The sequence below is a fragment of the Castor canadensis genome, chromosome 1, assembly GCF_047511655.1.
Source record: "Castor canadensis chromosome 1, mCasCan1.hap1v2, whole genome shotgun sequence".
NCBI classification, from domain to species: Eukaryota; Metazoa; Chordata; class Mammalia; order Rodentia; family Castoridae; genus Castor; species Castor canadensis.
The window spans coordinates 27,975,484-27,995,667 of record NC_133386.1 but is presented as its reverse complement, the minus strand read 5'-3'; the positions used below and the strand labels follow the sequence as shown (position 1 = coordinate 27,995,667).

General features: G+C 38.4%; 1 protein-coding gene and 1 long non-coding RNA gene across 7 annotated transcripts in view; one reads left to right on the top strand and one right to left on the bottom strand.

Annotated features, from left to right (window-relative positions):
* The window catches only part of Pde7b (phosphodiesterase 7B), a 309,490-nt gene that overhangs the window by 99,134 nt on the left and 190,172 nt on the right, over positions 1-20,184 (top strand). The window lies entirely within an intron of this gene.
* LOC141423302 (uncharacterized) overlaps positions 7,415-20,184 on the bottom strand; it is a 55,110-nt gene continuing 42,340 nt past the window's right edge. For 4 of the 5 annotated variants that reach the window (XR_012448055.1, XR_012448053.1, XR_012448057.1 and 1 more), the window contains exon 3: positions 7,593-20,184. This exon is cut by the window's right edge. This is a non-coding gene — a long non-coding RNA (uncharacterized lncRNA). Of the gene's footprint in view, positions 7,560-7,592 lie in introns of those variants that run through there. The other variant, XR_012448054.1, reaches the window with a different exon arrangement.

Sequence of the window (20,184 nt, the reverse complement as noted above, 5' to 3'; positions counted from 1 at the left end):
CAGGGTGAACTAGAACAAATTGCTGTTGCATATGGCCCTGCAGTGCATCATGCAGGGTTCAGGAGTGTAGTTGTGTTGGATATGAAGGTAATAAGGTGCCCTGCAAAGCTGACTATGCTGAGCAGTACCTGTTCATTCCTGCAAATTGCTCAAAGAGGCAAATGAGGACAATCAAGTTAGCACAAATTGCAATAAATGGCTGTTTTCTTCTTTTCTTCAGGCTTAGGTCAGTAGGTTGCAAATGTAAACCTCCTCCCTTTAAATTTAGCCACAGGATTCAAATTGGCCTCCAAAGTTTGTATAATTATATCCAGGAGTGTATAACTGCATAGCAAGACTTATACTTGAATTTGGTATAATGAACTGATGGTAAAAGTAAAAGGAAGTAGATACACAATTATCTCTTGTATAAGTAGTGCATGAAGTGTGGCAAATTTCAAAAGCACAAAGAAAAACTATTGGATAAAAAAAGGCAGAAATATTTAAAGAAATTACATCCAATGGTTAATGTTGATTCAATTCTTAATTCATTTGTTTTTTATTACAGATTTTTATTAGGATATATTTGTTATACCAGGGGGGTGGGTTTCATAGTTACAATTCTGATTAGACTTATATTGTACATTAGTTACATTGCCTCCATTGTCTCTCCCCCTCCACCCCCTTCCCACCTTACTTAAAGCAATTGCAAAAGGTTTCTTAGTTCTGTTTCATATACATATATGAAGTCCATCAACCATATATCGTCACCTTAATCTCCTTCATTCACCCTCTCCCCTCCCTGTAGTACCCCCACACACACACTGTACCTATTTTACAGTTCTGTTTAGGGTATAGTAATTGTACAGGGGGACACATTGTGTTATTTATATATGTGCTTACAATATATCTTAAATAGATTTACCCCCTCCATCATTCTCCTTCCTCCCCCTTCCCTCCCTTCTTAGAACAATTTCAACAAGTTTTCTTATTCTATTTTCATATGTGAATACAAAATACATCCACCATATTCACCCTCATTCACCCTTTCCTTATGCCCTGTCCCTTCCCACTTGTACCTACCCTAGTTCATTTGTTAACCTTTTTCTATGAAATGATAAATGTTGAGAAAATAAATTCTAAGAAAAAGAATTCTAGAACAGACTTGATATTCTTTCTACTCCCTCAGCCCCCTTATTCTTAGAGTGGAAGTCTCTAAAGCAGAAAGTCTTCATTTATAATTTATGATGTTTTGGCTCAGTTTATCTATCCTCTTTATAAGGGAAGATTTTGGGTTTTTTTTTCCAATTTGGAATGCTCTGTGGCTCTGCTGTCATTTCATCCCTGATTCTAAGCATGCTGGTGAGTGGTGTAGCATTTGAAGATGCTATAAAGACTTGCTTACCTGCCTGGCTCAAAAGAGGGTGTTAGTATCAATCAGCCTTCAGGTTGAAGTTTATTATAAATCATCAAACTGCATTGCTAATTTTCAGATAATAGAATACCATAAATTAATATGACATTTGACACTCACCATAAGCAGAGAGGGTCTTACTTTCTAGTCTGAGCACTGAAAAATTGACTGTGTCCTCATAGAACTTGCTTCAACTCTTTAGACTCTGATTTATGGTTTTCTGTAAAGTGGAAATGAAAACGTCTGTCCCTCTGAGTCCCAGGGTTTTCCTGGTGATAGAATGAAATGTTCTGTGAGAAGATGCCTGTTATGAGGCCAGCCCTGAATATCCATCCACAGATTGATGGGTAAAAAAATAACAGAAAAATTTAAACTTAATAATAGGAAAAATAATTTTTAAAATATTAAATATGTTCTTCAAAATTATGGGGTGCCTCAAGGGCAAAACTACACATTCATGAAAACTAGTGTTCATTATCCTTGAATGTGGATGGAATCAAGTGTTGACCAGATTCAAGAATGTGTGCTAAGCACTGGGAATCCAATCACCAGTGTGACATCAATATGCCTTCAGGGTCTCCAGTCCACAGGAGATTCAAGTCTTTAATCACCACATGTGCAGCATGAGTTCAAGAGTGACAAGTGATACAAAAGAAAAAAAGGTAAAATGTGTTCGGACTTCAAAGGCTGGAGAAAGTACATGTAGCAGAGATGTAAAGACACATGGGTTTACTTATGAAAGCCAAGCAAGTGGTAGGCACCCAAGACCATTCTTGAAAGTCAAGATACAAGGAGGCTGGGGAGCAGGATGGGCAGTTTTAGGCCATAAAGAATATGAAAGTACACATTTGGGAAGGAATTTGGGACCTGAGTACAGAAAATTTGACTGCTAACATCACCTCCTAAAAGAACAGAAGTCTCAGATAAGAGTTCTAGTCTTTTGCATTTAGTTAGAGTATGTTTTAATTTAGCTATGAGTATTACAGAATACTCTATACATTCATCTCTGCTGGGTAGTATTAAGTATAGCAATTTATCATATTCTTGTGAAATTAAATAATTTTAATCCAATGTATATTTGGCTCTAATAACCTGAGTTCTAGGTTAGATTTTTCTAAATACATGTTAATTTTATCTTTTCCCCTCAATAGCAAATATCATAATAGATTCTTGTTACAAAATATTTTCATATTTTATAATACATAAAATTATCTTTTTCATTTTTTGGAACTTCATTATCCAGTAATATTGAGAGTTTTTGTATTAATATTTTGCTTTTATCACTGGCCTCAGTCTGTGATTTTTGTATGTGAACACTTTTATGGTCAATAAATTGTTTCTATTTCAAAGCAAAATAAAATCTGCCATCCAAATAGGCCCCTGTTGTGACCTTGAACAAACAGGCCGTTTATAGGCCTGGTCCCAGCTAATACTTGGACTAGTCACCTAAGGATTGTAGACTTCAGTTTTCTCATCTCTAAAATCTACCTTCCTAGGTCTTTTGAGGGTAGCATGATAATAAGTATTATTAGAGTATTCAGAAAATTTTAGAAGTACTACAAATATAATTTTATTAATATATTAGTCAATGTATTCTATGTCCTTCATTTCATGTTAGTTGTAATGCTTCTTATAAGCAGCTGACAACTTTGGTATGCTTTGAATAGTAAACCATTTCAATTTGTTCAAGTGAGTAGATATTTTCAAGTGCATGCTTGCAATTTAGAAATAAGAAATAATATCATACATAATAATATAAATGCAAATATAATAATCAGAAATCATGTTTTGAAATATTCTTCATAGGCTATTAAAGAAAGATTATTGTAAATACTATTTTATGTGCACTTGACTTGGAAAGCCAAGGTCTACTTTTAAAGAGAAAAGTTTTCAAGCTGCTTACTTTTAATTTGTCAAGATTAGAAAGCCTAAGAAATTGTAATTAATTTTAAGTCATACTTCAAAGAACTTTATTCATATCACTGGACACATCAATTCACTCTTCCTATTGCGGCATGTTCAAGTAATAAAACCTGTGGAGAGGCTTTTCTAAGTCTGAAAAAGGAGAAGAAATGGAACCTGGATATTCCCAAAGGCAGAGCACCCTCCCCCCGCCCCAGGCCCGCTTTGTCTTTTCATTGCACTTTTCACCAAATACATAGGTCACATTTCTTTGCATGTTTATGGCTGTCCCCCACAACATATTTATACACACAGCATGTAAACAGCCTGAACAGCAACTTCATTACATCCCCCCTGAATTTCCAGTGTCTGGAACACCCAGCTGCCTAACCCCTAATCGAGACTCAACATTCGCCAAGTGGACAAGTGCTGATGTGTTTTTGAGAACCATATAATCACCTGTAGGGCATCACTCAGATGTGCCAGAGTCAAGTTAGTATAGCATTCAACACTTTCTGCTAACATAGCCAAGACCATGGGTCAGCTCCTCCACGAGTGATCTGGCAGTTTCCCAAACACAGTACTCTATATTCCTGGAACACAAATGTGTAGTTGTCTACAAATAGGCAATTAGAGCTATCCTAAGATGAGGAGACTAGCAAGTATTTGTTGAGCACCACTGTATGCCCAGCCCTCTGCTAGGGTTCTCTGCACATCACTAATAATAAGGAGGAGAACACTGGTACAGTAGTGGTATCCACAAAGTTGTCACAGAGTTTATTCTTGGGCAGATGGAACACTGTGTTGAGAAACAGAAGGAAGTCCATTATTTTGTCTTCTGCATTTTTATAGAAACACACAGAGAATTATTTTACCCTGAGGTTTGTGGTTTAAAAGCCTTTCTACATAATCCTAAAAATTTATAATTGGGAGTCAACATTGCTTTGCAGACGGAAGCAAGTTTCCTAGATTCGCAGTCGCTTTTGGTGGAATGTTGCTGCATTTCCACAGCAACCAAACGTCACACTTTTGAATGCAGCTGGGAGCCAGGGCTCAGACAAGAGCTAGCTGCAGAATAACAACACAAGCAAGGCCAAGCTATTAGAACTGAAGTTGTCAAACCCTAAAATGAGAGAAGTCTAAGTCTTGTATTTGCTTCATTTCTTGCCTGAAGGTAGACCTATCACCCTTCATACAAAGATATGCTTCAGAAATGTGTGCAATCAGTGAACAGTTACAGGTACACACTGTGTAACAGCATAGGGATGCAAAGACACTGATTTTCTGGTTTCAGCCCTCAAAAGCTTCCAGTCTAATGGGTCATGGACAACCACACAAACAATGGCATCGTAGCATGATAAACCATAATAAAGATGAATCTAGGTCTTGTAGGAAGGGGGAGGATGGAATAGCAGCTGGAAAGGCCTTGTGCAAGAGGCAATAAGGATCAGTATACTATGGAGAAACAGCAGACATCCCTAGGAAACTGGGATTGGAGCCCACTGGGAAAGAAATTGGCATATGTAGGTAGGAAATGCAGCAAGGTATAGGCAACTTACCATGGCCAATTAGAGAAACTATAAGAAGGTCACTATGCCTGGAGAATACAATAAGAGAAAAATAAATATGCTGACTGAATATAGAGAGGAAGGTAGGACAGGCTGTGAAGGATCCTGTAACAGGACAAAGAACAATTTAGGAGTATTTAAGCAGAGTAGCTGCACAGTGAGATGCAGGCTTGACAGGTCCTGTGTCAGAGCAGAGAAAGTCCAGGATGAGGACAGGACTAGACAGAAATCAGTTTGTGAAGTAATAGCAATTATCAGTTGAGAAATGGTGAGTCCTGCCTGAACTGAGACAATGTCACAGAAAATAAAAGGCACAGGACACAAAAGACTTTGTAAGAGGATGAAAGACTTTCATGAGTTGAACGTAGAAAATGTCATCAAATACATAGGGTGCTGCCCAGCTCCTCATCATGAACAGTACAGGAGAATCAGATGTTTCAACTGGGGTAAATGATGAGGCACAGTAACTTTGAGGTGCCCAGGAAAATCTCAGGTGTAGGAGGGAGTCTGGAGGTAAGAAGAGAGAAATGTAAGTTGGGAGTAATTAACAAAACATCAGCAATGAGTCCACCCAGGGTAAGGTGAGGAGTGACATGAAGTAAACCTTGGAACACTTGAAAGTGTCACCCCAGAGACTGAGTAAGTTTAAGAGGAATCTGTGGAAACCTAAATAGATAGGAGACCTAGAATGAGCAGACAGAGAGCCAGAGGAAGTCAAGAGAGAATAGTATTGTAACCATCTTAGCCAAGAGGAGAAAGTTCCAAAAGGAAGGACAAGATAACAGTATAGATACAGTAAAGGTCAAGTGAATTCAAAGCAAAAGGTGCCAATTGGACATAGAATCCTGTAGGTAATCGCAAGAGGACAGTTAGCAAGACCGTTGAGGCCAGAGGGTGGCATGGAGCCAAGCAGCAGAGACCTGAGGCAGGGTACTTCTGTCAAGAGGTTTGACTGAGATAGGAAAGCAGGCATATGACAGTACCTGTCAAATTCTGGTCTTAAGAAGGGTTTCCTGGAGTAGAAAATATTGGGGATTTTTCTGATGCTGAGAAGAGGGAGTAGTGGAAGTGGCTGGAGTTTTGTGAAGAAAAAGGAATAACTGCAAGCCTTTAACCTGTGACTAAAAGGTAGTCAAGGTGGATGAGGAAGGATGAAGAGAGAGGTAGAGAAAGGAAGCGGTCCCTCTAATTACTTCCCTTCTTTTTAAGAAGAATGTATGATGCTCTGAGGAGAGGAAGAGTGCAAGCAAGCATAAGGAAATGTGTAAAACTAATGTTTCATGAAATGAAAAATAACTTAAAGACGTAGTGTGTGTGTGTGTGTGTGTGTGTGTGTGTGTGTGAGTGCGCACTATATAAACCTGACTGAGATTAACAACTGTGAACCACATATCAAGGCCCATTCTTTAAAATTAAAAAAAAATGCAGAAAATCCAAACTACATGTATTTCCCAACACATATTTCAGAGAAGTAAATGCTCCCTGCTCATGAAGTCCCTCCCCTTCTCTTTTTCTCCTTAGCTGCCTCCTCTCCTCCTCCTCTTCTTCCTCCTCCAATGGCTGGCCAAGGTAACCTGCATGGAGATGCTTCCTTGACCCAAACTCACAAACTCCTTTACCCCGACTGTAAATATTGAATTACTTCTGGATTTCTCCCTCTAGTCTGCACATTCCCATAAGTTGTTATATTATTTATCTTTCTAACCCTGGCCCCCGGCATCAGCCTATAACTCCAAAGAAGGACAAAAACAATTCCTAATGATGACGTAAGAACTCTGTAAGATTGCATATTCATCCCTAACCTTCTCTCACCGTCCATCTGGTGGTGACTCTATCAGGCTCTTTTCTGTCTTGGCCTGCAAGGGATTCCTCTATATCCACCTCCCAATTCGTGTGAAACCACTTAAATTCTGGGAATGCTGTGTCCCCAAAAGGAGACATTGGCTCAACCCTGGCCAATTATATCAGTGCTTCTTCTTCTTCCCCAGCTATCCACCCTTAACCCATCCCCTCTTATAAGTTTGTTTTCTTTTCTTTTTCTTTTTTTCCCTTTTCTTTTTTGTGGTACTATGGATTGAGCCCAGGGCCTGACACTTGTTGGGAAGCACTTTAGACTTGAGCTATGCCCCAGTCCATCCCCTCTTAGGTTTCAGTCAAAGGCTTCTTGCTCTCAGAATGAGTCGTCCTAGGAGGCTTAGCACACAACAAACTGTATTTTTATAATGTTCCACAGACAATGTTTTTCAGTTTTGACAAAAAAATAATGTTAGGCCTTTTTATCAGATTGAGTACAGATTGCTATAAATTTATACCATTTAAACAGGCAAATGTTCATGTAGAGTGGCTACTCAGGGTGTCTGAAGAGGCCCCCCATCCTGTCACTATCTAACCATCTGCCTTTCCAACTATGAATATGTAAGGTTTTTTTAATATTTATAGATTATATATTTAATTTAATTTAATATTTATAGATTATAAACATTCACAAAATATAGAAATTTTCAGAGTGAAACAAAGCAAATTGTTTCACTTTTTATGTACTTTATGTAAAAGTACATAAGAAGAAAATTCTAAAGCAATAAAAAGAAACAGCTACTTGTTAAGAGCACACCTTTAATCCCAGCAATCGGAAAGTGGAAGTAGGAGAGCTGAGAAGTCAACACCCGGTTGAGCTGCCTGGGACACATTGCGAGGTCCTGTCCAAAGAGAAAACAAAACTTGTCCTCAGCACATCACTTGTTGTCTTTGTCATATTTAAATGCCAAAATATTAAATACATGTTTCCAACAAATGTTATGTTTCTAACAAAAGATAGCTAAACATTTCTTTGTTAGGATCCATAATCCCAAAAATAAAATTTTATTAATTTACCAGGAAATCTGTTCCAAATAAGTCGCTAACTGGTGGTAGAAAGATTCAGTTTCCATGAGCCCCAAACTTTCATGTTGGACAAGTTTTCAATTTTTGTAAGCCTCGCACAGACACTATCAAAATTACTGATTACTTTTTAATGCAGGATTCCTGAAGGCAAATGTAAAAGTATGCTATATGTAGTGATAAACAAATGCATAGATATTTTGGTTTGGGTCAACCTTGAAGTAGTCAAATGAGCTTAATACATTTGATTTTCAGTCGATATTTTTAAATTTTTATGACTCGTAATTTAGTGAAATGCTCAGGATTATGAAATCTTGTGAATTGCCATTTTGTCTTTGCCCAAATTCTGGATTCTGAGGGCTCTAGTTCCATGTGGCAAAATGGAATTGAAGGTTCCATTCTGAAAGAGCATTCTACATTCTGAAATATGATCGTGTATTACTTATCAAGGGGCATGTTCTGAGAAATGCATTGTTAGGTGATTTCATCAATGTACAAATGTAAATTTCACAAGCCAAGAGGTATAGCCCGCTATACACCTAGGCTATATTGCTCCTATGCTGCACTCCATGGAGCGTATTCCTGTACTGAATACTGCAGGCATTTGTACCATAATGGTATTTGTGTATCTAAGCATACCTAAACTTAGAAATGGTACTGTAAAATACTAGGTAAGAAGAAATTTTCAGCTCTATTATAATTTTATGGGACCATGGTTGTATATGTGGCCCACTGTTAACTGAAATGTCATTATGCAGCACATAACTGTGTGATAATGTCAGATAAGATATAGAATTCCCTGGCATTGGTGAATAGCAATAGCCTTCTTGCTCAGTGGTAATCCTACAGATCTGAGAGGTTTTGGAATATGTCTAGTAAACATACTGAAAAAAGGTACTATGTCCAGCTACTTTCTAAAATTTACATTGCAATGTTAAGAAAATACATTTCAATATTTTGTCTTCTTTCAGAAAACCAAGTATTTGGAAACAAGTAATTGAACATTTTGGAAGCACGCATTGAATTCAAAAATACATTTTCTGTATTCCTTAGGAAAAATTTGACATCTTATTCCAAAGTTACTAAATTATTTGTTGGATGGTGTCATTAATAATCAATTCCACAAGACAGTCTATGTGAGAGGCACCTGTTCTGCCTGCTACTTAACTTTTTGTATCAGGAAAAGTCTTCATTTATGCATCATGTTTACAAGATGGGTGACTAATAAAATGCCAAGGTGACCTTAGGTGACAGGCCATGAATGACTATGAGTATGTGTTAGGTGATTTCACAGACATTTGGAACTGGTCATCACAGAGACTTCAGGAAATCTCTGAATATTTGAAAGGGCTTGGTGTTTCCTTAGCATGTACTAATTCAGTGTGATATTTCAACACAGGCAAACAGCATGCACTGTGATTCAATTAGGATAATAAGCATTCCCTCTCCTTATCATTTCTTTATATTTGGAGCCTTCGAGTTCCTGTCTTTCAGAACTTCATAAAATAGAGATAGGTTGTTGTGAGCTAAAGTCATCCCAATGTGCTGGAGAACGCTACACCTTATTCCTTCCTGTGTTTTGGTATCTGTTATCCAACCTCCTTTTATCCACCCTCCATACCCTACCCTTCCCAAAATAGATGATAATGTCTCCCAGCCTGGCCCATTTGCAGGGAGTCTAGTTTAGGGAATGTATCTCAGATAGATAACCATAGAGAGCTGTATAAATTTCTAGTCCATAGCAATAAATTAAGAATTTTTTCTCTGTAGCAATTATACTGTTGAAAATGGAGAAGCGTCTGATTTAAAAATAAATAGTACAACTGTGCATGTCAATTTTACTTTCCTATACAAAATCTTAGAATATCAATTTTAAATGTTAGCAGCTTTAAGAGAGATTTCCAATTCACATGTTTAATATTAGTAAACATGAACTGACAATATGCATATTTGTCAGCAAACTGCTGTCACTCAACAATGGAAGTTATAGCTTATGTATTTATTGGCATTTCTAATTCTCCTGCTATTGGTTTATTTAGCTATTGATTTATTTTGATTAAAATGTTTTTCTTAAAATAAAAAGACATGAGAGTAGAATATGAAGGCAGAAAAATGCAAGGCACTAAGACAGCGTATTCAAAGCTGGGTGTGGTGGAGCAGGTCTATAATCGCAGCTACTTATGAGGTAGAGATCAGGAAGATTATGGCTTGAAGCCAGTCCTGGCCAAAAAAAAAAAAAGTTAGCAAAAACCAAATGTTTTTTCTTTTAAATGATACAGTTTAATTCTGAGAACTATCCAATCTTTAAGGGTACAGATCAATGCAAAGTTAATATATGCATGTTAAACCACACAGATCTGTACTGACAGATTCTCTAACACTTCCTCCTAGACATTACCCCCCAAAGATTCTGTTCTGACTCACTTCTCTCACCATTCCCTAAGTTTGAAGTTTACATAAATGGACTTAAAAAGAGTATATTCTTCTTTGCATCTGCTTTCTTTCACTCAGCGCTGTTTGTGAGGCTTATTCATACTGTCCTTCATGCTTTGGTTTGTCTGCACTCTAGCAGAGATAGCTCATGGACTAAATCTGACCTGTCACCAATTTTATCAGAACATAGACATGCCCACTTGGTAGAGTTTAGTTGTGATAGAGCCCATCTGATCCCCACAGCCAGACATATTTATTCTGTGTCCCTTGATAGAAGATCTCTGACCACTGCTGTAGACTATTCCAGTGTATGTGTGTGTGTGTGTGTGTGTATGCATCACACATCTGCACGCCTGTGTGATTATTCGTTTATTCAATATTTCTAGAGATAGTAAATATTTAGCTATCTCGAGAGTTTGAGACTGCCACAAATGTTATTGTTATGAAGATTTGAGTACATGTTTTTTTGTGCACAAAATTCCCTGTCTACCCAGAATTGCAACTGTCCAGTTGTAAGGCATATGCATGTTCAGCTTCAACTGATTTCTGCCAAGTAGTTTTCCAAAGTGGCTATACCAGTTTATTCTCCCACCAGCTGTGCATGAAAGCCCCATAAATAATTTAACACTCAATAATTACCTTAGCGGAAAAGTTAGGATGCATAATTCATCATTCAACTCAATACAAACAACATTTTATGTAACAGCCGCTAATGAAGATTGTGATTATCATTTATGTAAACAAATCATCAGGTTGATGATGGTAGTAATAAAACAGGTACATTTTATTTACTGATTATCAATGAACATTAGAGTTGATAGAGTTTATTTTACAAACCAAATTAATAGTTTCTCTTAGTTGAACACTTGGAGATAAATATCCCACAAATAATCCTAGTACACACTTACCCACCCACAGTGGAACTATAAACAAAACTGAGTTCATAAGTAAAAACTCTTTTCCCCTGAGCTAATTAATTTCTATTTTTTTATTTTACTATAAAATACACAATTAGTTTTTTACAGATCTGAGGTTATAATATGAAAAATATAATAGAAACATGAGAAGTAAACAAAGAACAGAAAAATTTCAGGGCAATGAAAATACTCTGTGTGATACTATAGCGATGGGTGTATGTCATTATTCATTTGCCTAAACCCATAAAATCTATGAATATATCCAACACCAAGAGTGAATGTTAAGTAAACTATAGATGCTGGGTAATTCTGATATATCAAAGCAGGTTCATCAATTGTAACAAATACACCCGACAGGGAATCTTGACAATGAAACGCCCCTGCATAGCTAATATGTGCAAATAAAAATGTAAAAACAATCATTGAAACATCTGAAAAATCAGTAATCTAGTCTCTTTCTATGAAATCAATGACATAGCACTTCCAGACTCAACCCTTACATGTTTTTATTAGTGTATGTAATTGTACAAAGGGGTTTCACTGTGATATTTCTGTACATGTGCATAACGGACTTTGATCAAGTTCACCCCCTCCATTGCTCTTTCTTGTCCTCCCTCTCACATGCTGTTTTCATGAACATTGTCCATACTTACCCCAGGAATGAAGCAGCAAAATATTTTCGTCTCTCCTCTTTATCAGTTTCTCTCAATTATAAGCATGTGCTGCTGGGGGGCGGGGTAGAGGAGGTGCATTTAGCCAATACCAGCATTGAGTTGAATGAGAGAATTACAGTTTTCCAATAGAAAAAAATCTCAAGAAATGTTTTTTGCTTCCCAGGTGGTAGAATCAGGCATGATTGCTGTTTCCTTTTTTGGTCTCTTTATAATTTCCAAATGTTCAACAAAGAGTAGTTATTGTATAGTGAAGGGGATTTTAGGTTATTTCTCTGATTTCTAAGCGTGCAAAGATTGTTTCATATCCTTTGTTTGTACTACTGAAACCTACACCTGACAAGTGTCAAAGGTCTGAGAACTCTCTCCTGTGGCGGGAGAATACACAAATGGAAATATGGTACAACTGTGACTTGTGATAACCGCTGCACCAGTTGTTCTATGAGTCACAATTTTCATTCAATTTTCTCTCACACTCACCTTACTGACAATAAATAAACTTTCATAAATTAGTCATTCTCTTCCAGAGAACATTTGATCTCACCAATGCTGCACTTTTACTGTAGATCAAAGTGCCACCCATTGACATCCATTCTTCAATATGTCACAGAAGTTGCAAAAGAGTATGAACTTCAGGTAATTGAGGTTTGAGGTTCCATGGCAAATGGAAGAAGCCTTCCAGAACAAACATGCTAGAGTCTGCTGCATTAGGGATGGGCAAGAATTCAAAGCACCAATAATATTACATAATATGAAAAAAAAAACCTTCCTTAGGTCCTCAAAATTGTAACATGTGATATGTTGTGTGCATGTACACACACACACACACACACACACACACACACACACACACACACAGTCTGCCTCTGCCTCAGAACCCCTTGAGGTATTACCAAGATGTTTTAATTATGCCAGGAAAATCTGCAGCTTTCCTTAGGCTAGCAAACAAACAAAAGGCAACTGTATGTTTCCAAGTTCAAGATCTCTATTATGTTCCTTTTTTCTCAACTGGGGTCCAAAGGCAAAAGATTTTGTCTGAAAGAATAAAGGTATGTATGCAGTTTTTTATGTGTGTGTGACCAGTTGGTTTACTCACTATTCAGAAATGCTTTAATGTTTATGTATGTCCTGAATTCTGTTTCAAATTGAGGAAGATCCTGATGATATAAAATTCTATAAAGAACTACTAATATAATTGCTTTTCCAAATGCATATGGTTTGATATATGTGTGTTTGCATATAATTTTGAGTGTTAGGGAAAATGTAATTTATTTGATTCAGCATATTTTGTTCCGACTCTATAGCATTCCTACCATCAGCATGTATCACTTTTATAATAGGAAAAAAACACAGCAAGAAAATATCAGTTGGCAACTTTAGAAAAATGTATATAAAAGTGAATAAAAGCAGTGGGGGAAGAGCTGAGAGCAGTGTGGTTGAGGTCTGCTAAGCAATGAGGAGTCCAGAAAGGTTGCTCAAGGACAGGACCCTGGAGCAGAACTTTACTGAGAATTACCAGACAGATGAATCTTTGTTCAGTCTATATTATCTGGTTTATTATTTTCTCACTGGAAAAGCAAAATGTGCTATGATTGATCCCTTTTAGAAATCCATCTGTTTTTCAAAGAAAAATTTTTCTGGGTCCGTTTTTAAAGCAAACCAGAACACTGGAAGTAAATTGAGTGGCTGAATGCCAAAAATATATAGTAACTAAATTGTATCTATATCATTGCTATTCTAAAGAGAGCGTCAAATGACAGTACCTGCTTTGCAAGCACAAAATCTTGAGTTCAAGTCCTAGTCCCACCAAAAACAAAGATAAAATAAATATTCTGGATATATTATGCTGAGTTTCAAAATTGATTAAACAAGGAAAGAGCTCTTTTAGTGGAATGGAATGGGAATTGCCCTAAAATGACCCCTGAAAGAATGTACTCCAGGAAATAACAACATGAATTGAATGATTGAATGTCATATGCTACAGAAAAACAATGTGATTATCAATTGTTGCTCATCTACCTTAGAAAGCTCACTGGGGACAGATCACTTTACAGAGGTTAGGATTCAGCAAGGAAAGGAGATTGGCACCCTCACCCCTAAAAATCTCCCCATCCTTAGTGAGATCCTTTTTCACTTGATTTGTCTTTAGTATGACTTTTTCTTTACTGTGGAGGGGGCTGTCTCCATTTCTGCCTCAGAAAATGGGTTTCACTAAGAACCAGAGGACAGAGAAGCCTCCCCTTTGTCTGTTACCTTTAAAGTAAGAGTTTACAAGTGCTAACAGAGTGAAACAGGCCCCGAGCCTCGTCATGACCCAGCAGGGAGTCTGGATTCTTGGAAAGTTGTGCACCCACAGCCCTACAGGTGCCTTTAACCTAGACTAGAATGTGAACAGCGGTCGCCGGAATTGCACCGTGGTCCTGTGAATGAGTCGTTGGCTCCTCACAGGCTTGAGGTTACGACTTCTGTGAAGTCTGTTTTGTCTGACAGCCATGGTGTTATGGTTTGGGCATAAAGTGTCCTCTAAAAGGCTCAGGCGTTGGAGACTTGATCCCCAGCTGGTGGCACTATTTTAGGAGGTGAGCCCTAGAGAGAAGACTAGGTCACTGGGGCAGGTCCTTGGGAGTATCTTGTCCCTGATCCCTTCCTGCCTTCCCTCTGCTTCCCGTCCATCATGAGGTGAAGTTCCTCTGTCACCGTGGTGTTCTGCCCGACCACATCGGGCCAAGCAGGCATGGGCTGAGCCCTCAGAAACCATGAGCAAAAAAACCCTTCCTCTTTGTGATGTTTCTGTCAGGTATTTTGTCACAGTGACAAGAATAGTGATACACAGGGACTGACTCAGATGCCTTACTGGTCACAGTCAGTTAGAAAGGGTGAATACTCACATTCTTCTACTCTCATTCCCCTTAATTTTACCTCCAAAGAAAACTTGAGAAAATTTCTCAAGAAAGGCAAATCGGTACAGAGTTCATGAGGTAACATAGACAGTATGTGACTGACCACTCAGCTACGATTGAGCATTACTGTAATCCCAGAACTGTGCTTGGGAGTAGAGATAGGAAAAAATTAGTGATGCTCCATCCTCCAAGACTCCCATTTTCTAGCCACCCTCATGAGCTCACTAAGCTAAAGTGGTAGCAGAAAATGGAATTTGACTAGTTCTTTCCCTTCAATGCATTTTTTTTCTTAAAAATATGTAGCTATTCCAGGACACGCATCAGTCTGGAACCTAGTCTCCCCTCTGAGTTGTTACTTACCCGGCTCGGTGAAGGCATGCATACACTCAGAAAGATAACAAGTAGATTCTATTGAGACTCTGGAGGCCTGAGCCCATGACCTGCCTCTCTCCCCAGGTTGTATGCCATAAGCTCTCTCTATCTCAAAATCCTTCTTCTTTGCACATGCCCAACAACCCTGAGTAGTCCCAGCTTTGCTTTGCCTAGAGTTTGAATGAAGTAATGTAGTATTAGCAAAACCACGGGAAAATGAAACATTGTCTACACCAATGTAAAGTGCATTAACAGCACAGTTACTCTCTATCTGGAAAACATGGTAGTTAAAGGAACTAGCTTTTTCTTTAGTTTGCGTTCAGTGAAAGGTGACCAATTGAACAGAGTTGTAGCACCAGAATTTTAGCTTTCAAATTGCCAAGATATTGCTGTGAAGGAGTTAGCCCTGAAATCTGTGATGTCGGATCAGAAGCAATATCCTCTCTGCCACTGGGTGCCAAGATCAGACATGGCCAGCAAACACTCATGCAATTAGCTTCCTTATGAGCTCTTTAGAGTCTATGCCCTTAATTGTCCTTTTTAATAATTAGTGATGCTTAATTTTATGTGAGCCCAAATGATTTGGCTTATCTGGCTTCCCCCAAATACATCCTGACACTAGAGGAAATCTCAAGGCAGAATGAAAGTTAGGATAGTAAAGAGGTCATGGAAGAAAGAACATACAGACAATTAAAAGGAGCAATGTCACTTGGGCCAGACATGAAAGCTGAGGCGGCTGAGAACAGAGAAAGACAATGACTCCTGCAGAAGTATTCTCCTTATCTTCAGTAGACTGCGCAAGAACACTGTGGCTTATGAAGAAAGGTCTGTGTTTGGCAACACTGAAATGGATTTACATTCCTACTGAAACAAGTGACTGAAGCATCTCACTTTAAAATGAGTGTGTGAATATGTGTGTGAGTATACCTGTGGGTGTGGAGTGTCTGTGTAAGGGGGTATCTGTGTGTACACGTGTTTCTAGGGAGAACTTTGAAAAGAACCTTCTCTGTAATGAGGAACTGATCCAAGCTCACTGGCATGTAATCATATTCCAGAATCTTCCTTGGCTCATTAGAGAGCAAAAGGCCTCACAGATCAAGAGATAAGGTCACTAGCTCCTAAGCAAAGCTTGAACTGTTGCTGCCATCTGGATAGAGTTTACTGCCAAACATTTATAAGGTTGAACTTTTAAATTTTCTTTGATTTCAAGAACTTCAAGACCAGAAGCTCCAGAGGTACTGCCATATAAGAAAATCATTATTAAGCGTACATGATTTCATGTTGCTTTGTAAAGTTTAGTAGGAGCTGCACATTGTCTTATTCTGAGCCATTCTTAATGTACTATGTGATGGAAAAGAACCCCATAGCTGATCCAGGGAAGAAAGAAGGAGATGGGAAAATAGCCCAGGCGAGGAAATTAGGAAGGCAGCATCACACTAGTAAAATGCCATGCCACAGTCATCAGAGTACACTTGAGTATCAAGTCCCTAATGCATGACGTAGAGCTCAGGTTTTGTTCTAAGTGTAGTATTGTGAAGAGGGAGTGGCAGGACATAATTTACCTATTAAAGAGCTCGCACTTGCTTCTGTGTGAAGAATAGATGCTGTGTGGGCACTGGGAAAGGGACGATGACATTAGTTTGAGCAGGAAATGAGTGGTTTGGACTAGAAAGGCTGCACTAGATCAGTGAGAAGCTTGGACTCGGGCAATGCTTTGAAGGTAGAGCTGATAGTTCTTGCCACTGAAATGAGTGTGGGAAACAGAACAACAAAAAAAAGCTGTGGATTTTTGGCCTAAGCAACTGAATAGAAGTTGATACCATCAACTGAGATGGGGGCAGGTCCCGATGAGGGCTGGAGAATGATGTGGCAGAGAGGAGGGGAGGCTTATGGGATGAATTGTGTCCCCTCAAGCTGTAGTAATGAAGTCCTAATCCCCAGTACCTCAGATGTGATCATGTTTGAGATGTCTTTACAGAGGTAATCAAGTGAAAGCAAGACCATCAGGGTAGGTCCTAATGCAACATGATCAGTGTCCTTATAGGAAAGGGAAATTTAGACACGCTGATATGGTGTCCTTTGGAGATTTGTTCCAAGAACCCACCAAAAATACCAAAATCCACAGATGTTCAGGTTCCGTATATAAAATGGTGTGGTAATCACATAGAACCTACACGTGTCCTTCTGTATACTTTATATCCTCTTTAGATTAAATTAAAATATGTAACACCATGTAAATGTTATGCAAATACTTACTTGACTATATTGTTTAGCTAATAACGAAAGCAAAAAAAAAGTAAAGTCTGTATATGTTCCGTAAAGACGCAACTTTTTTTTCTAATACCTTTGATCTACGGCTAGTTGAAACCAAGGATACAGAGGATCTGCTGTACCGTAGTGGGGGATTGCTCTTTTAGACAGACTCTCAGAGGAGTGCACTTTAGCGATCTGGGAAAGGAGCCTCCTTGGAAGAGAGAACAGCATGTGAGCATGTGTAGAAGCTCTGACATGGGAACAGATGGTATAGAATCAAAATTTTATTTTGAATTCAGAAAGTAGTAACATTATTGAGTAAAAATGTGAGACTAAAAATATCATTGGATTAGATTCAAAAGACATGGTATGAGTTCTACCTCTGCCACTTGTTACTTGCAGGGTGTAGAGCAAGTCTCTGCACTATCTGAGCCTTTCTTTCCCCATAAGTGGAAAAACTAGTCCCCATGGCACCAGCCCCACCAGGCTGGCTGTTGTATGGTTCAAACAAAATAAAAATACAACCAAAAGTACTTTTCAAACTATAAAACCTTATGTAAATGTTAGTTGTAGCAGTTGTTTTATTGTTTCTGTTGCTGCTATTGTTACTGTCTTGGCTACCATAAGTAAGATGATATATGCAATAACTGGATGTAACTGGACCCTGAACCCGGACATTCAGGGTCCATGAGCCTTGATGTGATGAGGATGCTTGAAAGTCTGTTTTGTCAATCACTGAGCTATCTATTTCATTTTTTAGAAGCTAAGAAATCCAAGTTCATGTGATCTTAATTATAACCATACTTGTATTTAAAGTGGGAAGCAACGGAAGATTGTGGTAGCATAAATCACAAGTCATCTAATCTCATTTCGGTTGGATGAAAACAAGATGGAAACCTTTGAAGTTAATGTGTTTATTTGCTAATCCACCCCTTCCCCCGACACACACATCATCGTGTTTCTTAGAACTGTTTGGACAGGAAGTCCTATTTTTTCCAGGAATTTTTATTTAAAAAATAATAAATTCAGTGTCTGTGCTATAAATCAGATTCATTTGGTCAAAACAAACCATCCTAGCTACCACTGTTGCATCAAATTGTGCAGCTCATTGAAATAAACAGGACGGTTTTCTGATTGTTGATGATGGACTAAAGAGAAAGGAAACCTAAGGCAGATGGCAGCTACAGTGTTCTTGGCACAACTGTGATGGTATGGTAATGGCAGAGACTGTCTTCAAAATAATCTTCCACCTCCCAAAAGCTCGGTGCTGTGAGTTTTTAAATTTTTATTAAAAATTTAAATGTATTAGAGTACTGTTGACTATAGGTACAATGCTTACAGCAGATCTCTAGAGCTGATCTGTCTTCCTTGTCAGAAATTTTATGCCCATTGATTAGTTAACTCCCCATTTTTCCCTTTTTCCCAGGCCTTAGCAACCACTACTCCATCCTCTGATTCTATACTTAGGACTATTTTAAATACCTTCTTTAAATGAGATTGTGCAATATTTATCTGTGACTGGCTTATTTTGCTTAGCATAATGTCCTCACAACTCATCTGTATTGCTACATGTTGCAAAACTCCTTTTTAAAAAAGACTGAACAGCAGTCCATTGTATGTGTTCACCACATTTTCTTTATCTATTCATTTGTCAATAGACAGTTAAATTATTTCCACATCTTAGCAATTGTGACTAATTGTGCTTCATTGAACATAAGAGAGCTACTATGTCTTCACAATTCTGATTTCAGTTTTGTTGGATAAATACCCAGGAGTGGGATTACTGGATCCATGGCAGTTATATTTTTAAATATTTTGAGAAACCTCCTACTGCTTTCCATAGATTGCATTCCCATCAATGTATAGGGTTCCATTTTCTCCAGATCCTTACCAACATTTGAGCTTGTTTTCACATGCCCATGGGTTATTGGTGTGAGCCTTGGAGCCTATTTGGACCCACTTAGTATTGCTCTCTATTTTCTGCAATAAACTATGTCTTAGAAATGCCAATCATGACAGTCTAGCTGCCTAGTGGGGAGTAATTACCAGACTGAGGCACACCAGCTGCATACGTTGCTTTGGCTGTTTGTGCCCCCACTCAAAGAACCAGGAAGATAATTCATTCTTCAGAGCATGTCTGATGAAATAAATCTGCACAGTCGCCATTATCTTGCAAGTCTAGAGCCCTCCACCCTCTTCTTTTCTGATTCAGATTCAAAGTAGCAACAACTCACAAGCAGTAGTCAAGTACTTACTATTTCCAAGAAGGTACTGGTGATGCTATGGGTGGATTTGCAAATCTACAAATGTCCCTCTTCTGGACTTCTCCTCGAATGAGATAGTCAACTGCCTCCAGGAGACAGAAAGGAGACATATAAGAGTGAAGCTGACTAGATTCAATGCCAGAGCTAGTGGTGACTGAGGCCACCTGGAGAATTTGTGCTCTGCCTAAGAGCAGGCAGTTGCTTTTCAGGTGCTGCCACAGGAGGCTATGAGCAGATGCAGGTTCCATGTGGCCAACTCTGCTTTTCCCCCCAAATCTGGAAATTCAGATGTGTGTGTGTAAAACATGCTGCTTTATATAATTTGGCAGATAATATAATTTTTCTTTCTTTTAAATATTATGCAGCTAAGTCTACCAGGCTACCATGTTGCAACCTCTGCTTTAGGGATTCTCCATGGGGAAGAGAGATGTGCCAAAATATTTCTTTCTCAGCTCCCTTAGCCATTCTTCTGCCCTCTAATACCCAGAAAAATGTCATAAGCAGGACTTCCTTTCCACTTGGAAGGGTCTGAGTTTTCTGGAAAGTAAAGAGAGAAAGAAAATCTTGGACTCCCAAATCCAGCCCTTCTCACCCGCCTTTAAGACACAGTCATATGGAACTCAAGGTCATCACA